Source organism: Quercus suber, unplaced genomic scaffold (genome assembly GCF_002906115.3).
Source record: "Quercus suber isolate HL8 unplaced genomic scaffold, Cork oak 2.0 scaffold_696, whole genome shotgun sequence".
Taxonomy (NCBI): domain Eukaryota; kingdom Viridiplantae; phylum Streptophyta; class Magnoliopsida; order Fagales; family Fagaceae; genus Quercus; species Quercus suber.
This window is the reverse complement of record NW_027070137.1, coordinates 283,645-290,168: the sequence shown is the minus strand read 5'-3', so window position 1 is coordinate 290,168 and position 6,524 is coordinate 283,645. Positions and strand designations below refer to the sequence as shown.

The window sequence follows — 6,524 nt, the reverse complement described above, 5'->3', positions numbered from 1 at the left end:
CCCCCCCCCCCCCCCCCCCCCCACCAAACAAAAAAAAAAAAAAAAAAAAACCCTATTATAAATTGCTTGTTTGGATGAGTCTAGCCCCAATAATTTTAATCATCCAATTCTAATGAGTGTTTCGACTTAAACTATAAATCCCTAATTATTTGAAATTAAGTAAACATTAAATAATGAGTTATCTCTTTCGAATTAAGTAAACAATAAATGACGAGTTACTTCTTTCTTACACATGTTTTACATGGCAGTAATGATTTCAATTTTCAAAAACTTTAAGAATTCCTTATGAGAGCTTTTGTTTGAAAATATGTTGGAGACCCTATGATACATGCTTTGACAAAGATGGTAACTTTGAAATCACAATCAATGAAAATACTAATTAGAGAAATGTCACACAAAAACAAATTTAAATTATCTTTAGATATTGAAATTTTTTAGAGGTTAGAAACTTTGATACTTAAACTTCTCTCATATAAATAAACAAAAATTTATTTGTATGTGAAAAAAGAAGGAGAAATGGCTTTAAATAGCCTAAAAATTCAAATTTTGACATTGTAATTTTCATATTTTCCTAAGTTTCTATTTTGAATAAAGAATAACATATGTTTGTGAATTCAAATAAAACAAAAATATAAATTTCATTTTTATGTTTATTTTTATGATAATTCTATTTAAGTGTTTTATTCAAAAAGATAATTTTTAACTTATATATTAATAGCCCTTTTAGATTGATTAGGTATAAAACATAATCAATTAAGTTGGCATTTATCATACTATTTATAAAAATAAAAACAATATTAAACAGGCCCATCATGGATGTGTAGATTTCCCACGTTCATCCCTAATCTTTGTTGAATTAAGGCTCTAAACTATTTTCCGATCTTAAAGATAGAATCATCATAGTTTGCCTCTTTTTTAAGAGTAGTTTTGTTGATCATGATTTAAAGAGCTAAAAGATTGAAAGTGTGTTCTTAATGATATCTTAAATACCATAATTTTAGTTATGGTATAATTATTAGAAAGTTTTACTTTAATTTTTTATTAGATTAAGCATTGTAGTGCTTTTAATTTGAGAAAGGGTGTTGTAACCATGGTCATTCCAATTCTAAAATGGGTTTTCAATCTAAGGTTTTTACACATGAATAGCAAGGCACCAATGATCACACCAACTAAGTAGCATATAATTAGATTTTGAATTAAAAATTTTGGTTTACTAAGTAGCGTATTGCATATTCATCATTAATTTGGATAATGATTAGTTGAGAATCACCAAACAATTGTATTATGAAGTTTTATTCCAATTAATTAACGTTGGCACATCCTACAAAGATTTATTAGGATAATAATCAAAACATTATAATGAAATACCCTATTACCTTTCCCTACAATTTGTTTTTCGATTAGGAGGAATAATTATGCTTTTCCCCCATAGGTGTTAGATAATACAATGAATTCTCTTTTTTCATTGTTTTGTGCTAACAATGCTCCAAATGAGCATTCTAATGTTGCAATATACTAAATCTACTATCATTGAGTGACGAGTTGATTGATGTGAGTGATAAAAGAGTTCTCATTTTAAAAGAATTTTGAATATCTGTTATTAGTACACTTGTAAATTATCGCACCAACTAAGTAGCATATAATTAGGTTTTGAACTAAAACTTCCACTTAAACAACTGAAAAGAAAAAAAAAATAGTTACTTTGAAATAATAATCAGTGAAATTACTTAGATATTGAAATTTGTTTAAAGTGTAGAAACTCTAAAGCTTAAGCATCTCTCACATAAACAGTTAGAATTTGTTTTTTTTTAATGATAAAAATGAAGAAGATAAGCTATATATGAATAGTCTAAAATTTAAATGACATTGTAATTTCCATATTTTCCTATTCTTTAACTTACATAAAGAATAACTTATGTTTGAGGGTTCAAATAGAAGAAAAATATTTATTTTTATGTTTATTTTTACTTTTACGTTGTTTTTGTGTGAACAAAAAATTCTCCCCTACAGCACCTTATAGGTGTTTTTCTTGTTCCGTGTATCTTCCATCCTTGCTATTTGATCACATCATTAGATTAGGTGGGGCCCTCTCACTTGATGTTATAATTTTAATAATTCTAGCATTGGTAAAAAATTCTGGTCTATCACATGACTCTTCTATTTGTCTAGTCTTACCACCAATAAAGCATATCTATTGTGGCTATTTTGAGCAGGGGCGATTAGCTTGCCATTGTAAGCTATTTGTTGGACCAATTTTGAATTCTCCTTGGCCTTAAGTAATTATTCTTGTTGGGAAGAAATTTGTCACAAAAACTTTATAGAACAAGAATTATTTGTTATGAATAAGAAGCCAAACTTGTTTAGCTAGTATGACATCATTGAACTTTTCTCATCTCCTCAAATCCTATTCCCCCTTGTACTTGGGTTGGGACAATTTGTCCCATCTTAGCCAATGTTTTCCCTTTCTATCAACCCTATGTTTCCACCAAAATCACCTAATCATGGTTTTGAATTCTTGGCATCACTTGAACCACCACCTTAATTTACATTTGTCTCTCACCTGAGAAAGGAGCCTTGTATGGTTACATTAAAGTTTATCCTAAATTCGTTTTTTAATTTGTGCAAACAAACTTTCTTGGCTCTCCCAATAAAGGAGGGAAAACCTAAATACTTCTCCTATTAAGCTATTACTAAATTAGGGGTACACCTAATGAGCCTTGCATGGCTTCCTTAGAATGGACAATGGTTGACCAATACGAAATTTCACACCGGTGTGAAATAAATACCTAATTTCGAACAAAAAAAAAAACCTATGATTTGATCATTTCAAATCATAGGTTAGATAATTTCAAATTATTTGGATTACCCTTTCAACATTACCCTTTTATTTGTGTTTTAAATCTTTTAACTTTTAAACTTAAAATTAAGAGTCAAAAGAGCAATTCTAGCGTCCTATGCATAGCTATGTTTAAATTGAATACCATCTCAATTTTAAAAATTATATCAAACTTCATATTGTTAAAATAATAAGTTAATTGAACCTTTTTTTTTTTTTTTTTTTTGAGAATCCAAATTAATTAATTAGACTTTAGGTTGGGTGGGTTCAGATTTAAGGGTTTAGGCTTTGTTGAGAATGAGTTTTGGATTTGAGTTTCCATTGTGACAGGGCATGTGTATTTTGGATTGGGCTAAGGAAAATGAATAATGGGCCTAAAAAATCGGGTCGAGCTAAACAACCCGACCCGCTTCATATTTCCCCCAAACGATCGGGTAATACCTAATCTAGAACTCTCACTCACCCTCAAGAGCTCCACCTGAAACCATTCGTCGCCACCGCCACCGCCACAACGGCGGTGGCTCTCAATTTCTCTCCCTTCTATGGAGCTCGATCGCCTAGGTAGAACTCACAGCGGTAACTGCCACTCTCTCTCTCTCTCTCTCTCTGTGTGTTTATGTATTTATGTATGTGTTGCTTATAGTTATTGCGTTTAGAAAAATGATAAACGAGGAATTGATGGAGAGAGGGATAAAATTGTAGTTATAAGGGAACTGTGTATGATTTGATGGAGAATGAAATGTTATATATGTACGCATGTATGTGTAGTTGTGTGTATATTAAATCTATGTGTGTATGTACTGTTTATGGCTATTGCTTTTGGAAAGCAAATTGATGAGGAAGTAATATGGACTAAGAGCTGAAATTTGAGTTATAAGCTAATTGTAATTGAGTTGATGGAGAATGAAGTGTTATATGTATGTATAATTTTGTATATGTGTGTGTGGGGCGCGACATACAAATACTGATTATAATTATTGCTATTGGAAAAATAATTAATGAGGAATTAATGGACTGAGAGCTGAAGTTTTAGTTATAAGGAAATTGTGTGTGAAGTGATGCTGTGATGGAGAATGAAGTGTTGTTTGTATGTAGAGTTGTGTGTGTGTGTGTGTTGTGTATTGTGGCATTTGAGTATTTATCAAAAAAATATATATGTGGTATATGAGTATTGATTTTGGGGAAAAAATATGAGCTAATGGACTGAGAGATAAAATTAGATTTATGTATATGCACACACGCATGCATAAGTAGGAGAGGATGTAGATGTATCTTGTTTGAATTGTTCTGCTTTGTGAAATTTTTGTTTGGTTGATGAGAAAGTGGAGGAAGAGGATGGAAAAGTAAAATTTTTAGAGCTGCAAAAGGGTTAAAAAAAAAAAAAATCAAAAGATGAGCTGAATTAAGTAGGGCCTCATCAGTTTCCATTCTTTTGCTTCTTGATGATGAGGATGATCAAAAGACAAGCTGAATTAATTGGATTTTTTTCTTTCATGCCATGTTTTGAGCGTTTGGGATTGGAAAATTGGAATTTTAAGAATTGGCAGCCATCATTTCTATTCTTTGCATCCAATATGGTATGAAAGAAATGACAAGGAATATTATTCTTGTTTTGGGTTGCTTAGATTTAGAAGAAAAAAAATTGATAGAAAGTCAACTCAATTAGAGGGTTTTATTTTATTGTGCTGGAGTTTGTCATGGAGTTTATAAGAGCATTTGGATGCTGAAATGAAAATATGGAGAAAAACATAAGATTTACATATTTGTTTTTAATATGATGGTTAATTTAATTAATAATTATCTGCGTGTGTTAGCATGTTGGTTTAACTTTATTTTTGTAGAAGTCCCTGTGCATGCTTTTTCTTTGATGTCAGAGTCTACTGGTGCCTAGAGCATCTGTACAATGATTATAGGAAGCTCAGGCGAAAATTTCCTGAAGGATGTATGATCCTCAACATATCTCTTAAATCTGCCACGATTACTTTCTCAATGATATTTTTCAACTTCTATATGCTATTATTTTCATATGCATTTAAAATTTTCGTGAATACACTAAGCTGCCTGTGCTTTGCCTTACTTCCAATTGTATCAAGCTTCACTTTTACATATGTGGATGAGGTTATGATGAACATCTAACAAAAGATTATTCTAGTTCCTGTGACATTGCTTTTCCACGTATCAAGAAAAGGTACTTGTTTTTAATTAAAACTGTTATTTGCCTGATGGTATTTACTTGACATGTATTTGTGAATTTGATCTCTTTCATAGGATATATAAGTGTACTATCTTGTGTGGGAGTAAAATTACAGGGGGAGAGAGAGAGAGAGAGAGAGAGAGAGAGAGAAACCGGGGGGTGGGGGGGGGGGGGGGGTTAGAGCTCGAAACTCGTTTGTCACCACATTACGATTCATACTTTGGTGTAACTTCTTGCAGGATTATTACCATGGGTCCATGGCCGAAGCCCTGCCAGGGAAAGTGATAGGGTTAGAAGACATGACTGTGACAGATACAGGTAGAATTATTTCTACACTTTTGGTTTCTGATTATCTTCTCTTTTGTGCAGTATTGAATTAAAATTAATTTTTTTTATTAAAGTTCCTTGTTTAAATGTGTTTTATCTGGTGGATCTATGTTGCAATAGACACCCATGTCTTCTAACAGAATGCTTCTTTCTTCCACTAACAGAGGAGCCTTTTCCTCATCTTTTTCTAGCCTTTCTCTTTAAACAAGTTATCATTTTCATTCATTTAACCATATTTCTAGCTTATGTCTGCTTAGGATTGGTCTAAGTGGGCAAGGTTGGGTTTGTGCTCTTCATATTATCCAATTGCATGGTTGGTTTCACATTGTACTTGAGGTGGTTCTCAGTACTTCCCATGATAGCGTCTAATGATACTGCCAGGTTTCTATGTACTGAAAGTGTGCAGTGAGAAGTATGATGGATCATACAACTATTGGAGTGCAAATGTAATATGGTATTCTCTGTTCCATTTCATTTAGAATTTGAATCAAATCTATTTTATATTTTATTTACGACTGTTTTACATCTCTTATTTTTTGAGAGTAGAGCAAAGTTCTGCACTGCTTTTAATTTCTTTCACAATTAGGTAACTACTACACAACATTTGTTGATTTAAAAAAAAAAATAAAAAAAAATAAAAAAAATAAAAATGAAGGTGACATGGTTTCCTATTTTTTTGTTTTGAGAAAGGGAGGTGGGTTAGCCTTTGTCTTAAACAATGCGTTGGTTATGGGCATATGAATTCTTAAGTGAGCCTATTTGGATGGAGTTTGTCAACGTGTGATGTAGAGGCTTGTGGGGTGTCATGGAAGCTGTCATGCAAGAACATATGTTAAAGGAGGCAGGCACACACCTACCTTTAAATGGTTGCTTATTGAACCTTTCACATTTTTCCAATTGTGTGTCTGTTGAGGCCACTATAGTGGATAAACAGCCCTGTAGCTAGGTATTTTGAATCTGCCAGGTTTCTTTGCTCTGCTATTGTCCAGAGAAAATTATAATGGATCAAAATTTAGGTGTGAATTCAGGGGTCATCACTTTTCTTCCATTAGCATATATGACAATTGTATTGCACTTCTTTATATTTGTAAGTGATGGATTTACCATATCATCAATCCTTAGATAGTTATATTAGTTTTTGATCTTTTTTTTTTTTTTTTTTTTTTT

At 31.9% G+C, this 6,524-nt stretch overlaps 1 long non-coding RNA gene across 1 annotated transcript; it reads left to right on the top strand.

The window, feature by feature from the left end:
• Window positions 1–3,269: 3,269 nt before the first annotated feature.
• Window positions 3,270–5,955, top strand: LOC136064486 (uncharacterized). Its single transcript, XR_010626099.1, has 3 exons — window positions 3,270–3,412; window positions 5,270–5,348; window positions 5,739–5,955. It is a non-coding gene; the product is annotated as an uncharacterized LOC136064486 (long non-coding RNA).
• Window positions 5,956–6,524: the final 569 nt, after the last annotated feature.